The 27,252-nt window shown below is 43.8% G+C and overlaps 1 long non-coding RNA gene across 3 annotated transcripts in view; it reads left to right on the plus strand.

Annotated features, from left to right (window-relative positions):
* Window positions 1-18,140, plus strand: part of LOC307181236 — a 1,179,595-nt gene extending 1,161,455 nt beyond the window's left edge. For all 3 annotated transcript variants that reach the window (XR_013826187.1, XR_013826188.1, XR_013826189.1), the window contains one exon: window positions 18,091-18,140. This is a non-coding gene — a long non-coding RNA (uncharacterized lncRNA). The remainder of the gene's footprint in view (window positions 1-18,090) is intronic.
* The last annotated feature ends 9,112 nt before the right edge of the window (window positions 18,141-27,252 follow it).

Genomic DNA, 27,252 nt, shown 5'->3' on the forward strand with positions numbered 1-27,252 from the left:
TTGCCCGTCCAGACACCTCCAGCTAGCCTCTCATTGGTTCTCGCTATTCCTGTTCATCTTCCGCAGAAATTGCAAACTGTGCCAAACAGGAGGTTAAAGGGACTGACTCTCCAAGTCGAGAGAGTGTTAGTAAAGCGTCTGGAATGTTGCACCCGAGTACCAGGGGAGGAAAACGGAGACATATTTGAACACGTCTCCCGATCACATGGTTGATCATACTCTGGGTTCCACATGCATGTTTTAGCTGAAGGAAGAATACCTAAAACCTGGGTAGTTGAAACCCGTGGAATGGGTACCATGCAATATGACTTCAAAGGGTCTTCATTTGCTCACCGAACCTCTCCAATCCTATCACTGCTGCGTTTATGCCCCTGTACACATGCTTGATTCTCTTTCGGAGACATAGCAATCCATAGGTTTTAAGATACTTACTAGTCAGGTACATTCTTAGGCGTTTAATATGCGGTGTTGAGTCCATTTCGTTGAGCAAGGAGTAGCTCTTGTCTATTCCATATTTGGCTTAAGGAACTTTATCTGTGCTCATTTCAGTCTCTGGTTTTATGCAGCACCCCAACTCACCTTTCCCCTTAAGCAAGCATAAGTTGGTTTTCTAATTTTGAGACACTGTTCTGTTTTGGAATGCAGTTCCTGTGTAGCCAACTTTACATTCCGTGTATTACTGATATCTTATGATGTTTCTTTTTCTGTGTGACTTATTTCAGTTAGAATCATCGTACCTGAATCCACTCATTATGCTGCTACGGGCCTGATGGCATAGATTTCATTGCTGAGTGATACTGCATTGTACGTAAGTACCACAAGTTCTTTATCCATTTTTCACTTTCTGTGATATTGAACTTGTACGGTAAAGGAGGTTCTTGTAAACGGAGGCGTCCCAAACTTTGGGGTGGCTGTGTCTTTTTGATTTTAATTTCCCTAAGCTATAGGACCATAAATGGAAGTGCCCTAGGTTCTGTTGCTTTGTTTTTTAGATGTTTCTGGAAACACCATACACTTCTCCTGAGTGTCTGTTTGCAATTTACATCCCGCCCATCAGCATAACAAGGCTCCCAGTTCTCAATGGCCTGTTGCCTTTCTGGATTTTACACTTTTTTCAGATGGCCCTTTTGACCGGGGAGAAGTGAGACTTCATTGTAGTGCAGATTTCCTTTGCAAGCTTGCTTGGTTGGCCAAAAACGGCGTATGCGTTTTTTCCTGAATATATTCAGGAAAAAACGCATACTCCCTTTTTGGCCAAATGCATCATTGTGGACGTTCTGCCTCTTTTCCTATGCTTTCAATGCAATTCCAGTCTACCTCCTGAAATCGGTTTCCTGCAATTCTGCCCCGCTTTCAAGTCCTCTTGGCAGCCTTACTTCAGTCTATTTTTGGACGATAGCTGTCATTTATAACTCTGCAGGTTTGTGAATTACAGCGCCCCTGAGCTCCTTTCTTCAACTCGCTTTCTTGTGACCTGGCCGCAACACCGCAGGATGTCTTCAGGCCCTAATCTGGTTCTGGCACGGCACGCTGAGCCTTTGGTTAATTCCTCTTCCTGGTGGGAAATGAGAGTTAAATTTGCCCATCCAGACACCTCCAGCTAGCCTCTCATTGGTTCTCGCTATTCCTGTTCATCTTCCACAGAAATTGCAAACTGGGCCAAACAGGAGGTTAAAGGGACTGACTCTCCAAGTGGGGAGAGTGTTAGTAAAGCATCTGGAATGTTGCACCCGAGTACCAGGGTACGAAAACTGAGACATATTTGAACACGTCTCCCGATCACATGGTTGATCATACTCTAGGTTCCACATGCATGTTTTAGCTGAAGGAAGAATACCTTAAACCTGGGTAGTTGAAACCCGTGGAATGGGTACCATGCAATATGACTTCAAAGGGTCTTCATTTGCTCACGAACCTCTCCAATCCTATCACTGCTGCGTTTATGCCCCTGTACACATGCTTGATTCTCTTTCGGAGACATAGGAATCCATAGGTTTTAAGATACTTACTAGTCAGGTACATTCTTAAGCATTTAATATGCGGTGTTGAGTCCATTTCATTGAGCAAGGAGTAGCTCTTGTCTATTCCATATTTGGCTTAAGGAACTTTATCTGTGCTCATTTCAATCTCTGGTTTTATGCAGCACCCCAACTCACCTTTACCCTTAAGCAAGCATAAGTTAGTTTTCTAAATTTGAGACCCTGTTCTGTTCTGTAATTCAGTTCCTGTGTAGCCAAGTTTACATTCCGTGTATCACTGATATCTTATGATGTTTCTTTTTCTGTGTGACTTATTTCAGTTAGAATCATCATACCTGAATCCACTCATTGTGCTGCTAAGGGCCTGATGACACAGATTTCATTGCTGAGAGATATTGCTTTGTAAGTAAATACCACAACTTCTTTATCCATTTTTCACTTTCTGCGATGTTGAACTTGTACTGTAAACGAGGTTCTTGTAAACAGAGCCGTTCCAAACTTTGGGGTGGCTGTGTCTTTTTGATTTTAATTTCCCTAAGCTATAGGACCATAAGTGGAAGTGCCCTAGGCTCTGTTGCTTTGTTTTTTAGATGTTTCAGGAAACACCATACACTTCTCCCAAGTGTCTGTTGGCAATTTACATCCCGCCCATCAGCATAACAAGGCTCCCAGTTCTCCATGGCCTGTCCTGCCTTTCTGGATTTTACACTTTTTTCAGATGGCCCTTTTGACCGGGGGGAAGTGAGACTTCATTGTAGTGCAGATTTCCTTTGCAAACTTGCTTGGTTGGCCAAAAAGGGCGTATGCGTTTTTTCCTGAATATATTCAGGAAAAAACGCATACGCCCTTTTTGGCCAAGTGCATCATTGTGGACTTTCTGCCTCTTTTCCTATGCTTTCAATGCAATTCCAGTCTACCTCCTGAAATCGGTTTCCTGCAATTCTGCCCTGCTTTCAAGTCCTCTTGGCAGCCTTACTTCAGTCTATTTTTGGACGATAGCTGTCATTTATAACTCTGCAGCTTTGTGAATTACAGTGCCCCTGAGCTCCTTTCTTCAACTCGCTTTCTTGTGACCTGGCCGCAACACCGCAGGATGGCATCAGGCCCTAATCTGGTTCCGGCATGGCACGCTGATCCTTTGGTTATTTCCTCTTCCTGGTGGGAAATGAGAGTTAAATTTGCTCGTCCAGACACCTCCAGCTAGTCTCTCATTGGTTCTCGCTATTCCTGTTCATCTTCCGCAGAAATTGCAAACTGGGCCAAACAGGAAGTTAAAGGCGCTGACTCTCCAAGTGGGGAGAGTGTTAGTAAAGCGTCTGGAATGTTGCACCCGAGTACCAGGGGAGGAAAACTGAGACATATTTGAACACGTCTCCCGTTCACATGGTTGATCATACTTGGGTTCCACATGCATGTTTTAGCTGAAGGAAGAATACCTTAAACCTGGAGAGTTAAGCCCCGTGTAATGGGTACCATGCAATATGACTTCAAAGGGTCTTCATTTGCTCACCAAACCTCTCCAATCCTATCACTGCTGCGTTTATGCCCCTGTACACATGCTTGATTCTCTTTTGGAGACATAGCAATCCATAGGTTTTAAGATACTTACTAGTCAGGTACATTCTTAGGCGTTTAATATGCGGTGTTGAGTCCATTTCGTTGAGCAAGGAGTAGCTCTTGTCTATTCCATATTTGACTTAAGGAACTTTATCTGTGCTCATTTCAATCTCTGGTTTTATGCAGCACCCCAACTCACCTTTACCCTTAAGCAAGCATAAGTTGGTTTTCTAAATTTGAGACCCTGTTCTGTTCTGTAATTCAGTTCCTGTGTAGCCAAGTTTACATTCCGTGTATTACTGATATCTTATGATGTTTCTTTTTCTGTGTGACTTATTTCAGTTAGAATCATCATACCTGAATCCACTCATTGTGATGCTAAGGGCCTGATGACATAGATTTCATTGCTGAGTGATACTGCATTGTACGTAAGTACCACAAGTTCTTTATCCATTTTTCACTTTCTGGGATGTTGAACTTGTACTGTAAACGAGGTTCTTGTAAACAGAGCCGTTCCAAACTTTGGGGTGGCTGTGTCTTTTTGATTTTAATTTCCCTAAGCTATAGGACCATAAGTGGAAGTGCCCTAGGCTCTGTTGCTTTGTTTTTTAGATGTTTCAGGAAACACCATACACTTCTCCCAAGTGTCTGTTGGCAATTTACATCCCGCCCATCAGCATAACAAGGCTCCCAGTTCTCAATGGCCTGTTGCCTTTCTGGATTTTACACTTTTTTCAGATGGCCCTTTTGACCGGGGGGGAAGTGAGACTTCACTGTAGTGCAGATTTCCTTTGCAAGCTTGCTTGGTTGGCCAAAAAGGGCGTATGCGTTTTTTCCTGAATATATTCAGGAAAAAACGCATACGCCCTTTTTGGCCAAGTGCATCATTGTGGACGTTCTGCCTCTTTTCCTATGCTTTCAATGCAATTCCAGTCTACCTCCTGAAATCGGTTTCCTGCAATTCTGCCCCGCTTTCAAGTCCTCTTGGCAGCCTTACTTCAGTCTATTTTTGGACGATAGCTGTCATTTATAACTCTGCAGGTTTGTGAATTACAGTGCCCCTGAGCTCCTTTCTTCAACTCGCTTTCTTGTGACCTGGCCGCAACACCGCAGGATGGCTTCAGGCCCTAATCTGGTTCCGGCACGGCACGCTGAGCCTTTGGTTAATTCCTCTTCCTGGTGGGAAATGAGAGTTAAATTTGCCCGTCCAGACACCTCCAGCTAGTCTCTCATTGGTTCTCACTATTCCTGTTCATCTTCCGCAGAAATTGCAAACTGGGTCAAACAGGAGGTTAAAGGGACTGACTCTCCAAGTGGGGAGAGTGTTAGTAAAGCGTCTGGAATGTTGGACCCAAGTACCAGCGTACGAAAACTGAGACATATTTGAACACGTCTCCCGATCACATGGTTGATCATACTCTAGGTTCCACATGCATGTTTTAGCTGAAGGAAGAATACCTTAAACCTGGGTAGTTGAAACCCGTGGAATGGGTACCATGCAATATGACTTCAAAGGGTCTTCATTTGATCACCGAACCTCTCCAATCCTATCACTGCTGCGTTTATGCCCCTGTACACATGCTTGATTCTCTTTCGGAGACATAGCAATCCATAGGTTTTAAGATACTTACAAGTCAGGTACATTCTTAGGCGTTTAATATGCGGTGTTGAGTCCATTTTGTTGAGCACGGAGTAGCTCTTGTCTATTCCATATTTGGCTTAAGGAACTTTATCTGTGCTCATTTCAATCTCTGGTTTTATGCAGCACCCCAACTCACCTTTCCCCTTAAGCAAGCATAAGTTGGTTTTCTAAATTTGAGACCCTGTTCTGTTCTGTAATTCAGTTCCTGTGTAGCCAAGTTTACATTCCGTGTATTACTGATATCTTATGATGTTTCTTTTTCTGTGTGACTTACTTCAGTTAGAATCATCATACCTGAAGCCACTCATTGTGATGCTAAGGGCCTGATGACACAGATTTCATTGCTGAGTGATATTGCTTTGTAAGTAAATACCACAACTTCTTTATCCATTTTTCACTTTCTGCGATGTTGAACTTGTACTGTAAACGAGGTTCTTGTAAACAGAGCCGTTCCAAACTTTGGGGTGGCTGTGTCTTTTTGATTTTAATTTCCCTAAGCTATAGGACCATAAGTGGAAGTGCCCTAGGTTCTGTTGCTTTGTTTTTTAGATGTTTTAGGAAACACCATACACTTCTCCCGAGTGGTTGTTGGCAATTTACATCCCGCCCATCAGCATAACAAGGCTCCCAGTTCTCCATGGCCTGTCCTGCCTTTCTGGATTTTACACTGTTTTCAGATGGCCCTTTTGACCGGGGGGAAGTGAGACTTCATTGTAGTGCAGATTTCCTTTGCAAGCTTGCTTGGTTGGCCAAAAAGGGCGTATGCGTTTTTTCCTGAATATATTCAGGAAAAAACGCATACGCCCTTTTTGGCCAAATGCATCATTGTGGACGTTCTGCCTCTTTTCCTATGCTTTCAATGCAATTCCAGTCTACCTCCTGAAATCGGTTTCCTGCAATTCTGCCCCGCTTTCAAGTCCTCTTGGCAGCCTTACTTCAGTATATTTTTGGACGATAGCTGTCATTTATAACTCTGCAGGTTTGTGAATTACAGTGCCCCTGAGCTCCTTTCTTCAACTCGCTTTCTTTTGAGCTGGCCGCAACACCGCAGGATGGCTTCAGGCCCTAATCTGGTTCCGGTACGGCACGCTGAGCCTTTGGTTATTTCCTCTTCCTGGTGGGAAATGAGAGTTAAATTTGCCCGTCCAGACACCTCCAGCTAGCCTCTCATTGGTTCTCGCTATTCCTGTTCATCTTCCGCAGAAATTGCAAACTGGGCCAAACAGGAGGTTAAAGGCGCTGACTCTACAAGTGGGGAGAGTGTTAGTAAAGCGTCTGGAATGTTGCACCCGAGTACCAGGGGAGGAAAACTGAGACATATTTGAACACGTCTCCCGTTCACATGGTTGATCATACTTGGGATCCACATGCATGTTTTAGCTGAAGGAAGAATACCTTAAACCTGGAGAGTTGAGACCCGTGTAAGGGGTACCATGCAATATGACTTCAAAGGGTCTTCATTTGCTCACGGAACCTCTCCAATCCTATCACTGCTGCGTTTATGCCCCTGTACACATGCTTGATTCTCTTTTGGAGACATAGCAATCCATAGGTTTTACGATACTTACTAATCAGGTACATTCTTAGGCGTTTAATATGCGGTGTTGAGTCCATTTCGTTGAGCAAGGAGTAGCTCTTGTCTATTCTATATTTGACTTAAGGAACTTTATCTGTGCTCATTTCAATCTCTGGTTTTATGCAGCACCCCAACTCACCTTTCCCCTTAAGCAAGCATAAGTTGGTTTTCTAAATTTGAGACCCTGTTCTGTTCTGTAATTCAGTTCCTGTGTAGCCAAGTTTACATTCCGTGTATTACTGATATCTTATGATGTTTCTTTTTCTGTGTGACTTACTTCAGTTAGAATCATCATACCTGAATCCACTCATTGTGCTGCTAAGGGCCTGATGACACAGATTTCATTGCTGAGTGATATTGCTTTGTAAGTAAATACCACAACTTCTTTATCCATTTTTCACTTTCTGCGATGTTGAACTTGTACTGTAAACGAGGTTCTTGTAAACAGAGCCGTTCCAAACTTTGGGGTGGCTGTGTCTTTTTGATTTTAATTTCCCTAAGCTATAGGACCATAAGTGGAAGTGCCCTAGGTTCTGTTGCTTTGTTTTTTAGATGTTTCAGGAAACACCATACACTTCTCCCGAGTGGTTGTTGGCAATTTACATCCCGTCCATCAGCATAACAAGGCTCCCAGTTCTCCATGGCCTGTCCTGCCTTTCTGGATTTTACACTTTTTTCAGATGGCCCTTTTGACCGGGGGGAAGTGAGACTTCATTGTAGTGCAGATTTCCTTTGCAAGCTTGCTTGGTTGGCCAAAAAGGGCGTATGCGTTTTTTCCTGAATATATTCAGGAAAAAACGCATACGCCCTTTTTGGCCAAGTGCATCATTGTGGACGTTCTGCCTCTTTTCCTATGCTTTCAATGCAATTCCAGTCTACCTCCTGAAATCGGTTTCCTGCAATTCTGCCCCGCTTTCAAGTCCTCTTGGCAGCCTTACTTCAGTCTATTTTTGGACGATAGCTGTCATTTATAACTCTGCAGGTTTGTGAATTACAGTGCCCCTGAGCTCCTTTCTTCAACTCGCTTTCTTGTGACCTGGCCGCAACACCGCAGGATGGCTTCAGGCCCTAATCTGGTTCCGGCCCGGCATGCTGAGCCTTTGGTTAATTCCTCTTCCTGGTGGGAAATGAGAGTTAAATTTGCCCGTCCAGACACCTCCAGCTAGCCTCTCATTGGTTCTCGCTATTCCTGTTCATCTTCCGCAGAAATTGCAAACTGGGCCAAACAGGAGGTTAAAGGGACTGACTCTCCAAGTCGGGAGAGTGTTAGTAAAGCGTCTGGAATGTTGCACCCGAGTACCAGGGGAGGAAAACTGAGACATATTTGAACACGTCTCCCGTTCACATGGTTGATCATACTCTGGGTTCCACATGCATGTTTTAGCTGAAGGAAGAATACCTTAAACCTGGAGAGTTGAGACCCGTGTAATGGGTACCATGCAATATGACTTCAAAGGGTCTTCATTTGCTCACCGAACCTCTCCAATCCTATCACTGCTGGGTTTATTCCCCTGTACACACGCTTGATTCTCTTTTGGAGACATAGCAATCCATAGGTTTTAAGATACTTACTAGTCAGGTACATTCTTAGGGGTTTAATATGGGGTTTTGAGTCCATTTCGTTGAGCAAGGAGTAGCTCTTGTCTATTCCATATTTGGCTTAAGGAACTTTATCTGTGCTCATTTCAATCTCTGGTTTTATGCAGCACCCCAACTCACCTTTCCCCTTAAGCAAGCATAAGTTGGTTTTCTAAATTTGAGACCCTGTTCTGTTTTGGAATGCAGTTCCTGTGTAGCCAAGTTTACATTCCGTGTATTAGTGATATCTTATGATGTTTCTTTTTCTGTGTGACTTATTTCAGTTAGAATCATCGTACCTGAATCTACTCATTGTGCTGCTACGGGCCTGATGACACAGATTTCATTGCTGAGTGATATTGCTTTGTAAGTAAATACCACAACTTCTTTATCCATTTTTCACTTTCTGCGATGTTGAACTTGTACTGTAAACGAGGTTCTTGTAAACAGAGCCGTTCCAAACTTTGGGGTGGCTGTGTCTTTTTGATTTTAATTTCCCTAAGCTATAGGACCATAAGTGGCAGTGCCCTAGGCTCTGTTGCTTTGTTTTTTAGATGTTTCAGGAAACACCATACACTTCTCCCGAGTGTCTGTTGGCAATTTACATCCCGCCCATCAGCATAACAAGGCTCCCAGTTGTCCATGGCCTGTCCTGCCTTTCTGGATTTTACACTTTTTTCAGATGGCCCTTTTGACCGGGGGGAAGTGAGACTTCATTGTAGTGCAGATTTCCTTTGCAAGCTTGCTTGGTTGGCCAAAAAGGGCGTATGCGTTTTTTCCTGAATATATTCAGGAAAAAACGCATACGCCCTTTTTGGCCAAGTGCATCATTGTGGACGTTCTGCCTCTTTTCCTATGCTTTCAATGCAATTCCAGTCTACCTCCTGAAATCGGTTTCCTGCAATTCTGCCCCGCTTTCAAGTCCTCTTGGCAGCCTTACTTCAGTGTATTTTTGGACGATAGCTGTCATTTATAACTCTGCAGGTTTGTGAATTACAGTGCCCCTGAGCTCCTTTCTTCAACTCGCTTTCTTTTGAGCTGGCCGCAACACCGCAGGATGGCTTCAGGCCCTAATCTGGTTCCGGTACGGCACGCTGAGCCTTTGGTTATTTCCTCTTCCTGGTGGGAAATGAGAGTTAAATTTGCCCGTCCAGACACCTCCAGCTAGCCTCTCATTGGTTCTCGCTATTCCTGTTCATCTTCCGCAGAAATTGCAAACTGGGCCAAACAGGAGGTTAAAGGCGCTGACTCTCCAAGTGGGGAGAGTGTTAGTAAAGCGTCTGGAATGTTGCACCCGAGTACCAGGGGAGGAAAACTGAGACATATTTGAACACGTCTCCCGATCACATGGTTGATCATACTCTAGGTTCCAAATGCATGTTTTAGCTGAAGGAAGAATACATTAAACCTGGAGGGTTGAGACCCGTGTAATGCGTACCATGCAATATGACTTCAAAGGGTCTTCATTTGCTCACCGAACCTCTCCAATCCTATCACTGCTGCGTTTATGCCCCTGTACACATGCTTGATTCTCTTTCGGAGACATAGCAATCCATAGGTTTTAAGATACTTACTAGTCAGGTACATTCTTAGGCGTTTAATATGCGGTGTTGAGTCCATTTCGTTGAGCAAGGAGTAGCTCTTGTCTATTCCATATTTGACTTAAGGAACTTTATCTTTGCTCATTTCAATCTCTGGTTTTATGCAGCACCCCAACTCACCTTTACCCTTAAGCAAGAATAAGTTGGTTTTCTAAATTTGAGACCCTGTTCTGTTCTGTAATTCAGTTCCTGTGTAGCCAAGTTTACATTCCGTGTATTACTGATATCTTATGATGTTTCTTTTCTGTGTGACTTATTTCAGTTAGAATGATCATACCTGAATCCACTCATTGTGATGCTAAGGGCCTGATGACATAGATTTCATTGCTGAGTGATATTGCTTTGTAAGTAAATACCACAACTTCTTTATCCATTTTTCACTTTCTGCGATGTTGAACTTGTACTGTAAACGAGGTTCTTGTAAACAGAGCCGTTCCAAACTTTGGGGTGGCTGTGTCTTTTTGACTTTAATTTCCCTAAGCTATAGGACCATAAGTGGAAGTGCCCTAGGCTCTGTTGCTTTGTTTTTTAGATGTTTCAGGAAACACCATACACTTCTCCCGAGTGTCTGTTGGCAATTTACATCCCGCCCATCAGCATAACAAGGCTCCTAGTTCTCCATGGCCTGTCCTGCCTTTCTGGATTTTACACTTTTTTCAAATGGCCCTTTTGACCGGGGGGAAGTGAGACTTCATTGTAGTGCAGATTTCCTTTGCAAGCTTGCTTGGTTGGCCAAAAAGGGCGTATGCGTTTTTTCCTGAATATATTCAGGAAAAAACGCATACGCCCTTTTTGGCCAAGTGCATCATTGTGGACGTTCTGCCTCATTTCCTATGCTTTCAATGCAATTCCAGTCTACCTCCTGAAATCGGTTTCCTGCAATTCTGCCCCGCTTTCAAGTCCTCTTGGCAGCCTTACTTCAGTCTATTTTTGGACGATAGCTGTCATTTATAACTCTGCAGGTTTGTGAATTACAGTGCCCCTGAACTCCTTTCTTCAACTCGCTTTCTTTTGAGCTGGCCGCAACACCGCAGGATGGCTTCAGGCCCTAATCTGGTTCCGGCACGGCACGCTGAGCCTTTGGTTATTTCCTCTTCCTGGTCGGAAATGAGAGTTAAATTTGCCCGTCCAGACACCTCCAGCTAGCCTCTCATTGGTTCTCGCTATTCCTGTTCATCTTCCGCAGAAATTGCAAACTGGGCCAAACAGGAGGTTAAAGGCGCTGACTCTCCAAGTGGGGAGAGTGTTAGTAAAGCGTCTGGAATGTTGCACCCGAGTACCAGGGGAGGAAAACTGAGACATATTTGAACACATCTCCCGTTCACATGGTTGATCATACTTGGGTTCCACATGCATGTTTTAGCTGAAGGAAGAATACATTAAAGCTGGAGAGTTAAGACCCGTGGAATGGGTACCATGCAATATGACTTCAAAGGGTCTTCATTTGCTCACCGAACCTCTCCAATCCTATCACTGCTGCGTTTATGCCCCTGTACACATGCTTGATTCTCTTTCGGAGACATAGCAATCCATAGGTTTTAAGATACTTACTAGTCAGGTACATTCTTAGGCGTTTAATATGGGGTGTTGAGTCCATTTCGTTGAGCAAGGAGTAGCTCTTGTCTATTCCATATTTGACTTAAGGAACTTTATCTGTGCTCATTTCAATCTCTGGTTTTATGCAGCACCCCAACTCACCTTTACCCTTAAGCAAGCATAAGTTGGTTTTCTAAATTGGAGACCCTGTTCTGTTCTGTAATTCAGTTCCTGTGTAGCCAAGTTTCCATTCCGTGTATTAGTGATATCTTATGATGTTTCTTTTTCTGTGTGACTTATTTCAGTTAGAATCATCATACCTGAATCCACTCATTGTGCTGCTAAGGGCCTTTTGACCCAGATTTCATTTCTGAGTGATATTGCTTTGTAAGTAAATACCACAACTTCTTTATCCATTTTTCACTTTCTGCAATGTTGAACTTGTACTGTAAACGAGGTTCTTGTAAACAGAGCCGTTCCAAACTTTGGGGTGGCTGTGTCTTTTTGATTTTAATTTCCCTAAGCTATAGGACCATAAGTGGAAGTGCCCTAGGTTCTGTTGCTTTGTTTTTTAGATGTTTCAGGAAACACCATACACTTCTCCCGAGTGGTTGTTGGCAATTTACATCCCGCCCATCAGCATAACAAGGCTCCCAGTTCTCCATGGCCTGTCCTGCCTTTCTGGATTTTACACTTTTTTCAGATGGCCCTTTTGACCGGGGGGAAGTGAGACTTCATTGTAGTGCAGATTTCCTTTGCAAACTTGCCTGGTTGGCCAAAAAGGGCGTATGCGTTTTTTCCTGAATATATTCAGGAAAAAACGCATACGCCCTTTTTGGCCAAGTGCATCATTGTGGACGTTCTGCCTCTTTTCCTATGCTTTCAATGCAATTCCAGTCTACCTCCTGAAATCGGTTTCCTGCAATTCTGCCCCGCTTTCAAGTCCTCTTGGCAGCCTTACTTCAGTCTATTTTTGGACGATAGCTGTCATTTATAACTCTGCAGGTTTGTGAATTACAGTGCCCCTGAGCTCCTTTCTTCAACTCGCTTTCTTGTGACCTGGCCACAACACCGCAGGATGGCTTCAGGCCCTAATCTGGTTCCGGCACGGCACGCTGAGCCTTTGGTTATTTCCTCTTCCTGGTGGGAAATGAGAGTTAAATTTGCCCGTCCAGACACCTCCAGCTAGTCTCTCATTGGTTCTCGCTATTCCTGTTCATCTTCCGCAGAAATTGCAAACTGGGCCAAACAGGAGGTTAAAGGCGCTGACTCTCCAAGTGGGGAGAGTGTTAGTAAAGCGTCTGGAATGTTGCACCCGAGTACCAGGGGAGGAAAACTGAGACATATTTGAACACGTCTCCCGTTCACATGGTTGATCATACTTGGGTTCCACATGCATGTTTTAGCTGAAGGAAGAATACCTTAAACCTGGAGAGTTAAGCCCCGTGTAATGGGTACCATGCAATATGACTTCAAAGGGTCTTCATTTGCTCACCAAACCTCTCCAATCCTATCACTGCTGCGTTTATGCCCCTGTACACATGCTTGATTCTCTTTCGGAGACATAGCAATCCATAGGTTTTAAGATACTTACTAGTCAGGTACATTCTTAGGCGTTTAATATGCGGTGTTGAGTCCATTTCATTGAGCAAGGAGTAGCTCTTGTCTATTTCATATTTGACTTAAGAAACTTTATCTGTGCTCATTTCAATCTCTGGTTTTATGCAGCACCCCAACTCACCTTTACCCTTAAGCAAGCATAAGTTGGTTTTCTAAATTTGAGACCCTGTTCTGTTCTGTAATTCAGTTCCTGTGTAGCCAAGTTTACATTCCGTGTATTACTGATATCTTATGATGTTTCTTTTTCTGTGTGACTTATTTCAGTTAGGATCATCATACCTGAATCCACTCATTGTGCTGCTAAGGGCCTGATGACACAGATTTCATTGCTGAGTGATATTGCTTTGTAAGTAAATACCACAACTTCTTTATCCATTTTTCACTTTCTGCGATGTTGAACTTGTACTGTAAACGAGGTTCTTGTAAACAGAGCCGTTCCAAGCTTTGGGGTGGCTGTGTCTTTTTGATTTTAATTTCCCTAAGCTATAGGACCATAAGTGGAAGTGCCCTAGGTTCTGTTGCTTTGTTTTTTAGTTGTTTCAGGAAACACCATACACGTCTCCCAAGTGGTTCTTGGCAATTTACATCCCGCTCATCAGCATAACAAGGCTCCCAGTTCTCCATGGCCTGTCCTGCCTTTCTGGATTTTACACTTTTTTCAGATGGCCCTTTTGACCGGGGGGAAGTGAGACTTCATTGTAGTGCAGATTTCCTTTGCAAGCTTGCTTGGTTGGCCAAAAAGGGCGTATGCGTTTTTTCCTGAATATATTCAGGAAAAAACGCATACGCCCTTTTTGGCCAAGTGCATCATTGTGGACGTTCTGCCTCTTTTCCTATGCTTTCAATGCAATTCCAGTCTACCTCCTGAAATCGGTTTCCTGCAATTCTGCCCCGCTTTCAAGTCCTCTTGGCAGCCTTACTTCAGTCTATTTTTGGACGATAGCTGTCATTTATAACTCTGCAGGTTTGTGAATTACAGTGCCCCTGAGCTCCTTTCTTCAACTCGCTTTCTTGTGACCTGGCCGCAACACCGCAGGATGGCTTCAGGCCCTAATCTGGTTCCGGCCCGGCACGCTGAGCCTTTGGTTAATTCCTCTTCTTGGTGGGAAATGAGAGTTAAATTTGCCCGTCCAGACACCTCCAGCTAGCCTCTCATTGGTTCTCGCTATTCCTGTTCATCTTCCGCAGAAATTGCAAACTGTGCCAAACAGGAGGTTAAAGGGACTGACTCTCCAAGTCGAGAGAGTGTTAGTAAAGCGTCTGGAATGTTGCACCCGAGTACCAGGGGAGGAAAACGGAGACATATTTGAACACGTCTCCCGATCACATGGTTGATCATACTCTGGGTTCCACATGCATGTTTTAGCTGAAGGAAGAATACCTAAAACCTGGGTAGTTGAAACCCGTGGAATGGGTACCATGCAATATGACTTCAAAGGGTCTTCATTTGCTCACCGAACCTCTCCAATCCTATCACTGCTGCGTTTATGCCCCTGTACACATGCTTGATTCTCTTTCGGAGACATAGCAATCCATAGGTTTTAAGATACTTACTAGACAGGTACATTCTTAGGCGTTTAATATGCGGTGTTGAGTCCATTTCGTTGAGCAAGGAGTAGCTCTTGTCTATTCCATATTTGGCTTAAGGAACTTTATCTGTGCTCATTTCAGTCTCTGGTTTTATGCAGCACCCCAACTCACCTTTCCCCTTAAGCAAGCATAAGTTGGTTTTCTAATTTTGAGACACTGTTCTGTTTTGGAATGCAGTTCCTGTGTAGCCAACTTTACATTCCGTGTATTACTGATATCTTATGATGTTTCTTTTTCTGTGTGACTTATTTCAGTTAGAATCATCGTACCTGAATCCACTCATTATGCTGCTACGGGCCTGATGGCATAGATTTCATTGCTGAGTGATACTGCATTGTACGTAAGTACCACAAGTTCTTTATCCATTTTTCACTTTCTGTGATATTGAACTTGTACGGTAAAGGAGGTTCTTGTAAACGGAGGCGTCCCAAACTTTGGGGTGGCTGTGTCTTTTTGATTTTAATTTCCCTAAGCTATAGGACCATAAATGGAAGTGCCCTAGGTTCTGTTGCTTTGTTTTTTAGATGTTTCTGGAAACACCATACACTTCTCCTGAGTGTCTGTTTGCAATTTACATCCCGCCCATCAGCATAACAAGGCTCCCAGTTCTCAATGGCCTGTTGCCTTTCTGGATTTTACACTTTTTTCAGATGGCCCTTTTGACCGGGGAGAAGTGAGACTTCATTGTAGTGCAGATTTCCTTTGCAAGCTTGCTTGGTTGGCCAAAAACGGCGTATGCGTTTTTTCCTGAATATATTCAGGAAAAAACGCATACTCCCTTTTTGGCCAAATGCATCATTGTGGACGTTCTGCCTCTTTTCCTATGCTTTCAATGCAATTCCAGTCTACCTCCTGAAATCGGTTTCCTGCAATTCTGCCCCGCTTTCAAGTCCTCTTGGCAGCCTTACTTCAGTCTATTTTTGGACGATAGCTGTCATTTATAACTCTGCAGGTTTGTGAATTACAGCGCCCCTGAGCTCCTTTCTTCAACTCGCTTTCTTGTGACCTGGCCGCAACACCGCAGGATGTCTTCAGGCCCTAATCTGGTTCTGGCACGGCACGCTGAGCCTTTGGTTAATTCCTCTTCCTGGTGGGAAATGAGAGTTAAATTTGCCCATCCAGACACCTCCAGCTAGCCTCTCATTGGTTCTCGCTATTCCTGTTCATCTTCCACAGAAATTGCAAACTGGGCCAAACAGGAGGTTAAAGGGACTGACTCTCCAAGTGGGGAGAGTGTTAGTAAAGCATCTGGAATTTTGCACCCGAGTACCAGGGTACGAAAACTGAGACATATTTGAACACGTCTCCCGATCACATGGTTGATCATACTCTAGGTTCCACATGCATGTTTTAGCTGAAGGAAGAATACCTTAAACCTGGGTAGTTGAAACCCGTGGAATGGGTACCATGCAATATGACTTCAAAGGGTCTTCATTTGCTCACGAACCTCTCCAATCCTATCACTGCTGCGTTTATGCCCCTGTACACATGCTTGATTCTCTTTCGGAGACATAGGAATCCATAGGTTTTAAGATACTTACTAGTCAGGTACATTCTTAAGCATTTAATATGCGGTGTTGAGTCCATTTCATTGAGCAAGGAGTAGCTCTTGTCTATTCCATATTTGGCTTAAGGAACTTTATCTGTGCTCATTTCAATCTCTGGTTTTATGCAGCACCCCAACTCACCTTTACCCTTAAGCAAGCATAAGTTAGTTTTCTAAATTTGAGACCCTGTTCTGTTCTGTAATTCAGTTCCTGTGTAGCCAAGTTTACATTCCGTGTATCACTGATATCTTATGATGTTTCTTTTTCTGTGTGACTTATTTCAGTTAGAATCATCATACCTGAATCCACTCATTGTGCTGCTAAGGGCCTGATGACACAGATTTCATTGCTGAGAGATATTGCTTTGTAAGTAAATACCACAACTTCTTTATCCATTTTTCACTTTCTGCGATGTTGAACTTGTACTGTAAACGAGGTTCTTGTAAACAGAGCCGTTCCAAACTTTGGGGTGGCTATGTCTTTTTCATTTTAATTTCCCTAAGCTATAGGACCATAAGTGGAAGTGCCCTAGGTTCTGTTGCTTTGTTTTTTAGTTGTTTCAGGAAACACCATACACTTCTCCCAAGTGGTTCTTGGCAAGGTACATCCCGCCCATCAGCATAACAAGGCTCCCAGTTCTCCATGGCCTGTCCTGCCTTTCTGGATTTTACACTTTTTTCAGATGGCCCTTTTGACCGGGGGGAAGTGAGACTTCATTGTAGTGCAGATTTCCTTTGCAAGCTTGCTTGGTTGGCCAAAAAGGGCGTATGCGTTTTTTCCTGAATATATTCAGGAAAAAATGCATACGCCCTTTTTGGCCAAGTGCATCATTGTGGACGTTCTGCCTCTTTTCCTATGCTTTCAATGCAATTCCAGTCTACCTCCTGAAATCGGTTTCCTGCAATTCTGCCCCGCTTTCAAGTCCTCTTGGCAGCCTTACTTCAGTCTATTTTTGGACGATAGCTGTCATTTATAACTCTGCACGTTTGTGAATTACAGTGCCCCTGAGCTCCTTTCTTCAACTCGCTTTCTTGTGACCTGGCCGCAACACCGCAGGATGGCTTCAGGCCCTAATCTGGTTCCGGCCCGGCACGCTGAGCCTTTGGTTAATTCCTCTTCTTGGTGGGAAATGAGAGTTAAATTTGCCCGTCCAGACACCTCCAGCTAGCCTCTCATTGGTTCTCGCTATTCCTGTTCATCTTCCGCAGAATTTGAAAACTGGGCCAAACAGGAGGTTAAAGGCGCTGACTCTCCAAGTGGGGAGAGTGTTAGTAAAGCGTCTGGAATGTTGCACCGGAGTACCAGGGGAGGAAAACTGAGACATATTTGAACACGTCTCCCGTTCACATAGTTGATCATACTCTGGGTTTCACATGCATGTTTTAGCTGAAGGAAGAATACCTTAAACCTGGAGAGTTGAGACCCGTGTAATGGGTACCATGCAATATGACTTCAAAGGGTCTTCATTTGCTCACTGAACCTCTCCAATCCTATCACTGCTGCGTTTATGCCCCTGTACACACGCTTGATTCTCTTTTGGAGACATAGCAATCCATAGGTTTTAAGATACTTATTAGTCAGGTACATTCTTAGGCGTTTAATATGGGGTGTTGAGTCCATTTCGTTGAGCAAGGAGTAGCTCTTGTCTATTCCATATTTGGCTTAAGGAACTTTATCTGTGCTCATTTCAATCTCTGGTTTTATGCAGCACCCCAACTCACCTTTCCCCTTAAGCAAGCATAAGTTGGTTTTCTAAATTTGAGACACTGTTCTGTTTTGGAATGCAGTTCCTGTGTAGCCAAGTTTACATTCCGTGTATTACTGATATCTTATGATGTTTCTTTTTCTGTGTGACTTATTTCAGTTAGAATCATCATACCTGAATCCACTCATTATGCTGCTACGGGCCTGATGACATAGATTTCATTGCTGAGTGATACTGCATTGTACGTAAGTACCACAAGTTCTTTATCCATTTTTCACTTTCTGTGATATTGAACTTGTACGGTAAAGGAGGTTCTTGTAAACGGAGGCGTCCCAAACTTTGGGGTGGCTGTGTCTTTTTGATTTTAATTTCCCTAAGCTATAGGACCATAAATGGAAGTGCCCTAGGTTCTGTTGCTTTGTTTTTTAGATGTTTCAGGAAACACCATACACTTCTCCTGAGTGTCTGTTGGCATTTTACATCCCGCCCATCAGCATAACAAGGCTCCCAGTTCTCAATGGCCTGTTGCCTTTCTGGATTTTACACTTTTTTCAGATGGCCCTTTTGACCGGGGGGAAGTGAGACTTCATTGTAGTGCAGATTTCCTTTGCAAGCTTGCTTGGTTGGCCAAAAAGGGCGTATGCGTTTTTTCCTGAATATATTCAGGAAAAAACGCATACGCCCTTTTTGGCCAAGTGCATCATTGTGGACGTTCTGCCTCTTTTCCTATGCTTTCAATGCAATTCCAGTCTACCTCCTGAAATCGGTTTCCTGCAATTCTGCCCCGCTTTCAAGTCCTCTTGGCAGCCTTACTTCAGTCTATTTTTGGACGATAGCTGTCATTTATAACTCTGCAGGTTTGTGAATTACAGTGCCCCTGAGCTCCTTTCTTCAACTCGCTTTCTTGTGACCTGGCCGCAACACCGCAGGATGGCTTCAGGCCCTAATCTTGTTCCGGCCCGGCATGCTGAGCCTTTGGTTAATTCCTCTTCCTGGTGGGAAATGAGAGTTAAATTTGCCCGTCCAGACACCTCCAGCTAGTCTCTCATTGATTCTCGCTATTCCTGTTCATCTTCCGCAGAAATTGCAAACTGGGCCAAACAGGAGGTTAAAGGGACTGACTCTCCAAGTCGGGAGAGTGTTAGTAAAGCGTCTGGAATGTTGCACCCGAGTACCAGGGGAGGAAAACTGAGACATATTTGAACACGTCTCCCGATCACATGGTTGATCATACTCTGGGTTCCACATGCATGTTTTAGCTGAAGGAAGAATACCTTAAACCTGGAGAGTTGAGACCCGTGTAATGGGTACCATGCAATATGACTTCAAAGGGTCTTCATTTGCTCACCGAACCTCTCCAATCCTATCACTGCTGCGTTTATGCCCCTGTATACATGCTTGATTCTCTTTCGGAGACATAGCAATCCATAGGTTTTAAGATACTTACTAGTCAGGTACATTCTTAGGCGTTTAATATGCGGTGTTGAGTCCATTTCGTTGAGCAAGGAGTAGCTCTTGTCTATTCCATATTTGACTTAAGGAACTTTATCTGTGCTCATTTCAATCTCTGGTTTTATGCAGCACCCCAACTCACCTTTACCCTTAAGCAAGCATAAGTTGGTTTTCTAAATTTGAGACCCTGTTCTGTTCTGTAATTCAGTTCCTGTGTAGCCAAGTTTACATTCCGTGTATTAGTGATATCTTATGATGTTTCTTTTTCTGTGTGACTTATTTCAGTTAGAATCATCATACCTGAATCCACTCATTGTGCTGCTAAGGGCCTGATGACACAGATTTCATTGCTGAGTGATATTGCTTTGTAAGTAAATACCACAACTTCTTTATCCATTTTTCACTTTCTGCGATGTTGAACTTGTACTGTAAACGAGGTTCTTGTAAACAGAGGCGTCCCAAACTTTGGGGTGGCTGTGTGTTTTTGATTTTAATTTCCCTAAGCTATAGGACCATAAGTGGAAGTGCCCTAGGTTCTGTTGCTTTGTTTTTTAGATGTTTCAGGAAACACCATACACTTCTCCGGAGTGGTTGTTGGCAATTTACATCCCGCCCATCAGCATAACAAGGCTCCCAGTTCTCCATGGCCTGTCCTGCCTTTCTGGATTTTACACTTTTTTCAGATGGCCCTTTTGACCGGGGGGAAGTGAGACTTCATTGTAGTGCAGATTTCCTTTGCAAGCTTGCTTGGTTGGCCAAAAAGGGCATATGCGTTTTTTCCTGAATATATTCAGGAAAAAACGTATACGCCCTTTTTGGCCAAGTGCATCATTGTGGACGTTCTGCCTCTTTTCCTATGCTTTCAATGCAATTCCAGTCTACCTCCTGAAATCGGTTTCCTGCAATTCTGCCCCGCTTTCAAGTCCTCTTGGCAGCCTTACTTCAGTCTATTTTTCGACGATAGCTGTCATTTATAACTCTGCAGGTTTGTGAATTACAGTGCCCCTGAGCTCCTTTCTTCAACTCGCTTTCTTGTGACCTGGCCGCAACACCGCAGGATGGCTTCAGGCCCTAATCTGGTTCCGGCACGGCACGCTGAGCCTTTGGTTATTTCCTCTTCCTGGTGGGAAATGAGAGTTAAATTTGCCCGTCCAGACACCTCCAGCTAGTCTCTCATTGGTTCTCGCTATTCCTGTTCATCTTCCGCAGAAATTGCAAACTGGGCCAAACAGGAGGTTAAAGGTGCTGACTCTCCAAGTGGGGAGAGTGTTAGTAAAGCGTCTGGAATGTTGCACCCGAGTACCAGGGGAGGAAAACTGAGACATATTTGAACACGTCTCCCGTTCACATGGTTGATCATACTTGGGTTCCACATGCATGTTTTAGCTGAAGGAAGAATACCTTAAACCTGGAGAGTTGAGACCCGTGAAATGGGTACCATGCAATATGACTTCAAAGGGTCTTCATTTTCTCACTGAACCTCTCCAATCCTATCACTGCTGCGTTTATGCCCCTGTACACATGCTTGATTCTCTTTCGGAGACATAGCAATCCATAGGTTTTACGATACTTACTAGTCAGGTACATTCTTAGGCGTTTAATATGCGGTGTTGAGTCCATTTCGTTGAGCAAGTAGTAGCTCTTGTCTATTCCATATTTGACTTAAGGAACTTTATCTGTGCTCATTTCAATCTCTGGTTTTATGCAGCACCCCAACTCACCTTTACCCTTAAGCAAGCATAAGTTGGTTTTCTAAATTTGAGACCCTGTTCTGTTCTGTAATTCAGTTCCTGTGTAGCCAAGTTTACATTCCGTGTATTACTGATATCTTATGATGTTTCTTTTTCTGTGTGACTTACTTCAGTTAGAATCATCATACCTGAATCCACTCATTGTGCTGCTAAGGGCCTGATGACACAGATTTCATTGCTGAGTGATATTGCTTTGTAAGTAAATACCACAACTTCTTTATCCATTTTTCACTTTCTGCGATGTTGAACTTGTACTGTAAACGAGGTTCTTGTAAACAGAGCCGTTCCAAACTTTGGGGTGGCTGTGTCTTTTTGATTTTAATTTCCCTAAGCTATAGGACCATAAGTGGAAGTGCCCTAGGTTCTGTTGCTTTGTTTTTTAGATGTTTCAGGAAACACCATACACTTCTCCCGAGTGGTTGTTGGCAATTTACAACCCGCCCATCAGCATAACAAGGCTCCCAGTTCTCCATGGCCTGTCCTGCCTTTCTGGATTTTACACTTTTTTCAGATGGCCCTTTTGACCGGGGGGAAGTGAGACTTCATTGTAGTGCAGATTTCCTTTGCAAGCTTGCTTGGTTGGCCAAAAAGGGCGTATGCGTTTTTTCCTGAATATATTCAGGAAAAAACGCATACGCCCTTTTTGGCCAAGTGCATCATTGTGGACGTTCTGCCTCTTTTCCTATGCTTTCAATGCAATTCCAGTCTACCTTCTGAAATCGGTTTCCTGCAATTCTGCCCCGCTTTCAAGTCCTCTTGGCAGCCTTACTTCAGTCTATTTTTCGACGATAGCTGTCATTTATAACTCTGCAGGTTTGTGAATTACAGTGCCCCTGAGCTCCTTTCTTCAACTCGCTTTCTTGTGACCTGGCCGCAACACCGCAGGATGGCTTCAGGCCCTAATCTGGTTCCGGTACGGCACGCTGAGCCTTTGGTTATTTCCTCTTCCTGTTGGGAAATGAGAGTTAAATTTGCCCGTCCAGACACCTCCAGCTAGCCTCTCATTGGTTCTCGCTATTCCTGTTCATCTTCCGCAGAAATTGCAAACTGGGCCAAACAGGAGTTTAAAGGGACTGACTCTCCAAGTCGGGAGAGTGTTAGTAAAGCGTCTGGAATGTTGCACCCGAGTACCAGGGGAGGAAAACTGAGACATATTTGAACACGTCTCCCGTTCACATGGTTGATGATACTCTGGGTTCCACATGCATGTTTTAGCTGAAGGAAGAATACCTTAAACCTGGAGAGTTGAGACCCGTGTAATGGGTACCATGCAATATGACTTCAAAGGGTCTTCATTTGCTCACCGAACCTCTCCAATCCTATCACTGCTGCGTTTATGCCCCTGTACACACGCTTGATTGTCTTTTGGAGACATAGCAATCCATAGGTTTTAAGATACTTACTAGTCAGGTACATTCTTAGGGGTTTAATATGGGGTTTTGAGTCCATTTCGTTGAGCAAGGAGTAGCTCTTGTCTATTCCATATTTGGCTTAAGGAACTTTATCTGTGCTCATTTCAATCTCTGGTTTTATGCAGCACCCCAACTCACCTTTCCCCTTAAGCAAGCATAAGTTGGTTTTCTAAATTTGAGACCCTGTTCTGTTTTGGAATGCAGTTCCTGTGTAGCCAAGTTTACATTCCGTGTATTAGTGATAACTTATGATGTTTCTTTTTCTGTGTGACTTACTTCAGTTAGAATCATCGTACCTGAATCCACTCATTATGCTGCTACGGGCCTGATGACATAGATTTCATTGCTGAGTGATACTGCATTGTACGTAAGTACCACAAGTTCTTTATCCATTTTTCACTTTCTGCGATGTTGAACTTGTACTGTAAACGAGGTTCTTGTAAACGGAGGCGTCCCAAACTTTGGGGTGGCTGTGTCTTTTTGATTTTAATTTCCCTAAGCTATAGGACCAAAAGTGGCAGTGCCCTAGGCTCTGTTGCTTTGTTTTTTAGATGTTTCAGGAAACACCATACACTTCTCCCTAGTGGTTGTTGGCAATTTACATCCCGCCCATCAGCATAACAAGGCTCCCATTTCTCCATGGCCTGTCCTGCCTTTCTGGATTTTACACTTTTTTCAGATGGCCCTTTTGACCGGGGGGAAGTGAGACTTCATTGTAGTGCAGATTTCCTTTGCAAGCTTGCTTGGTTGGCCAAAAAGGGCGTATGCGTTTTTTCCTGAATATATTAAGGAAAAAACGCATACACCCTTTTTGGCCAAGTGCATCATTGTGGACGTTCTGCCTCTTTTCCTATGCTTTCAATGCAATTCCAGTCTACCTCCTGAAATCGGTTTCCTGCAATTCTGCCCCGCTTTCAAGTCCTCTTGGCAGCCTTACTTCAGTCTATTTTTGGACGATAGCTGTCATTTATAACTCTGCAGGTTTGTGAATTACAGTGCCCCTGAGCTCCTTTCTTCAACTCGCTTTCTTTTGAGCTGGCCGCAACACCGCAGGATGGCTTCAGGCCCTAATCTGGTTCCGGTATGGCACGCTGAGCCTTTGGTTATTTCCTCTTCCTGGTGGGAAATGAGAGTTAAATTTGCCCGTCCAGACACCTCCAGCTAGCCTCTCATTGGTTCTCGCTATTCCTGTTCATCTTCCGCAGAAATTGCAAACTGGGCCAAACAGGTGGTTAAAGGCGCTGACTCTCCAAGTGGGGAGAGTGTTAGTAAAGCGTCTGGAATGTTGCACCTGAGTACCAGGGGAGGAAAACTGAGACATATTTGAACACGTCTCCCGTTCACATGGTTGATCATACTTGGGTTCCACATGCATGTTTTAGCTGAAGGAAGAATACCTTAAACCTGGAGAGTTGAGACCCGTGTAATGGGTACCATGCAATATGACTTCAAAGGGTCTTCATTTGCTCACCGAACCTCTCCAATCCTATCACTGCTGCGTTTATGCCCCTGTACACATGCTTGATTCTCTTTCAGAGACATAGCAATCCATAGGTTTTACGATATTTACTAGTCAGGTACATTCTTAGGCGTTTAATATACGGTGTTGAGTCCATTTCGTTGAGCAAGGAGTAGCTCTTGTCTATTCCATATTTGGCTTAAGGAACTTTATCTGTGCTCATTTCAATCTCTGGTTTTATGCAGCACCCCAACTCACCTTTCCCCTTAAGCAAGCATAAGTTGGTTTTCTAAATTTGAGAACCTGTTCTGTTTTGGAATTCAGTTCCTGTGTAGCCAAGTTTCCATTCCGTGTATTAGTGATATCTTATGATGTTTCTTTTTCTGTGTGACTTATTTCAGTTAGAATCATCATACCTGAATCCACTCATTGTGATGCTAAGGGCCTCATGACATAGATTTCATTGCTGAGTGATATTGCTTTGTAAGTAAATACCACAACTTCTTTATCCATTTTTCACTTTCTGCGATGTTGAACTTGTACTGTAAATGAGGTTCTTGTAAACAGAGGCGTCCCAAACTTTGGGGTGGCTGTGTCTTTTTGATTTTAATTTCCCTAAGCTATAGGACCATAAGTGGCAGTGCCCTAGGCTCTGTTGCTTTGTTTTTTAGATGTTTCAGGAAACACCATACACTTCTCCCGAGTGTCTGTTGGCAATTTACATCCCGCCCATCAGCATAACAAGGCTCCCAGTTCTCCATGGCCTGTCCTGCCTTTCTGTATTTTACACTTTATTCAGATGGCCCTTTTGACCGGGGGGAAGTGAGACTTCATTGTAGTGCAGATTTCCTTTGCAAGCTTGCTTGGTTGGCCAAAAAGGGCGTATGCGTTTTTTCCTGAATATATTCAGGAAAAAACGCATACGCCCTTTTTGGCCAAGTGCATCATTGTGGACGTTCTGCCTCTTTTCCTATGCTTTCAATGCAATTCCAGTCTACCTCCTGAAATCGGTTTCCTGCAATTCTGCCCCGCTTTCAAGTCCTCTTGGCATCCTTACTTCAGTCTATTTTTGGACGATAGCTGTCATTTATAACTCTGCAGGTTTGTCAATTACAGTGCCCCTGAGCTCCTTTCTTCAACTCGCTTTCTTGTGACCTGGCCGCAACACCGCAGGATGGCTTCAGGCCCTAATCTGGTTCCGGGACGGCATGCTGAGCCTTTGGTTAATTCCTCTTCCTGGTGGGAAATGAGAGTTAAATTTGCCCGTCCAGACACCTCCAGCTAGCCTCTCATTGGTTCTCGCTATTCCTGTTCATCTTCCGCAGAAATTGCAAACTGGGCCAAACAGGAGGTTAAAGGGACTGACTCTCCAAGTGGGGAGAGTGTTAGTAAAGCGTCTGGAATGTTGCACCCGAGTACCAGGGGAGGAAAACTGAGACATATTTGAACACGTCTCCTGATCACATGGTTGATCATACTCTAGGTTCCACATGCATGTTTTAGCTGAAGGAAGAATACCTTAAACCTGGGTAGTTGAAACCCGTGGAATGGGTACCATGCAATATGACTTCAAAGGGTCTTCATTTGCTCACCGAACCTCTCCAATCCTATCACTGCTGCGTTTATGCCCCTGTACACATGCTTGATTCTCTTTCGGAGACATAGCAATCCATAGGTTTTAAGATACTTACAAGTCAGGTACATTCTTAGGCGTTTAATATGGGGTGTTGAGTCCATTTCGTTGAGCAAGGAGTAGCTCTTGTCTATTCCATATTTGGCTTAAGGAACTTTATCTGTGCTCATTTCAATCTCTCATTTTATGCAGCACCCCAACTCACCTTTACCCTTAAGCAAGCATAAGTTGGTTTTCTAAATTTGAGACCCTGTTCTGTTCTGTAATTCAGTTCCTGTGTAGCCAAGTTTACATTCCGTGTATTACTGATATCTTATGATGTTTCTTTTTCTGTGTGACTTATTTCAGTTAGAATCATCATACCTGAATCCACTCATTGTGCTGCTAAGGGCCTGATGACACAGATTTCATTGCTGTGTGATATTGCTTTGTAAGTAAATACCACAACTTCTTTATCCATTTTTCACTTTCTGCGATGTTGAACTTGTACTGTAAACGAGGTTCTTGTAAACAGAGCCGTTCCAAACTTTGGGGTGGCTGTGTCTTTTTGATTTTAATTTCCCTAAACTATAGGACCATAAGTGGAAGTGCCCTAGGTTCTGTTGCTTTGTTTTTTAGATGTTTCAGGAAACACCATACACTTCTCCCTAGTGGTTGTTGGCAATTTACATCCCGCCCATCAGCATAACAAGGCTCCCAGTTCTCCATGGCCTGTCCTGCCTTTCTGGATTTTACACTTTTTTCAGATGGCCCTTTTGACCGGGGGGAAGTGAGACTTCATTGTAGTGCAGATTTCCTTTGCAAGCTTGCTTGGTTGGCCAAAAAGGGCGTATGCGTTTTTTCCTGAATATATTCAGGAAAAAACGCATACGCCCTTTTTGGCCAAGTGCATCATTGTGGACGTTCTGCCTCTTTTCCTATGCTTTCAATGCAATTCCAGTCTACCTCCTGAAATCGGTTTCCTGCAATTCTGCCCCGCTTTCAAGTCCTCTTGGCAGCCTTACTTCAGTCTATTTTTGGACGATAGCTGTCATTTATAACTCTGCAGGTTTGTGAATTACAGTGCCCCTGAGCTCCTTTCTTCAACTCGCTTTCTTTTGAGCTGGCCGCAACACCGCAGGATGGCTTCAGGCCCTAATCTGGTTCCGGCACGGCACGCTGAGCCTTTGGTTATTTCCTCTTCCTGTTGGGAAATGAGAGTTAAATTTGCCCATCCAGACACCTCCAGCTAGCCTCTCATTGGTTCTCGCTATTCCTGTTCATCTTCCGCAGAAATTGCAAACTGGGCCAAACAGGAGGTTAAAGGCGCTGACTCTCCAAGTGGGGAGAGTGTTAGTAAAGCGTCTGGAATGTTGCACCCGAGTACCAGGGGAGGAAAACTGAGACATATTTGAACACGTCTCCCGATCACATGGTTGATCATACTCTGGGTTCCACATGCATGTTTTAGCTGAAGGAAGAATACCTAAAACCTGGGTAGTTGAAACCCGTGGAATGGGTACCATGCAATATGACTTCAAAGGGTCTTCATTTGCTCACCGAACCTCTCCAATCCTATCACTGCTGCGTTTATGCCCCTGTACACATGCTTGATTCTCTTTCGGAGACATAGCA

Source organism: Stenella coeruleoalba (assembly GCF_951394435.1).
Source record: "Stenella coeruleoalba genome assembly, contig: scaffold_98, whole genome shotgun sequence".
NCBI classification, from domain to species: domain Eukaryota; kingdom Metazoa; phylum Chordata; class Mammalia; order Artiodactyla; family Delphinidae; genus Stenella; species Stenella coeruleoalba.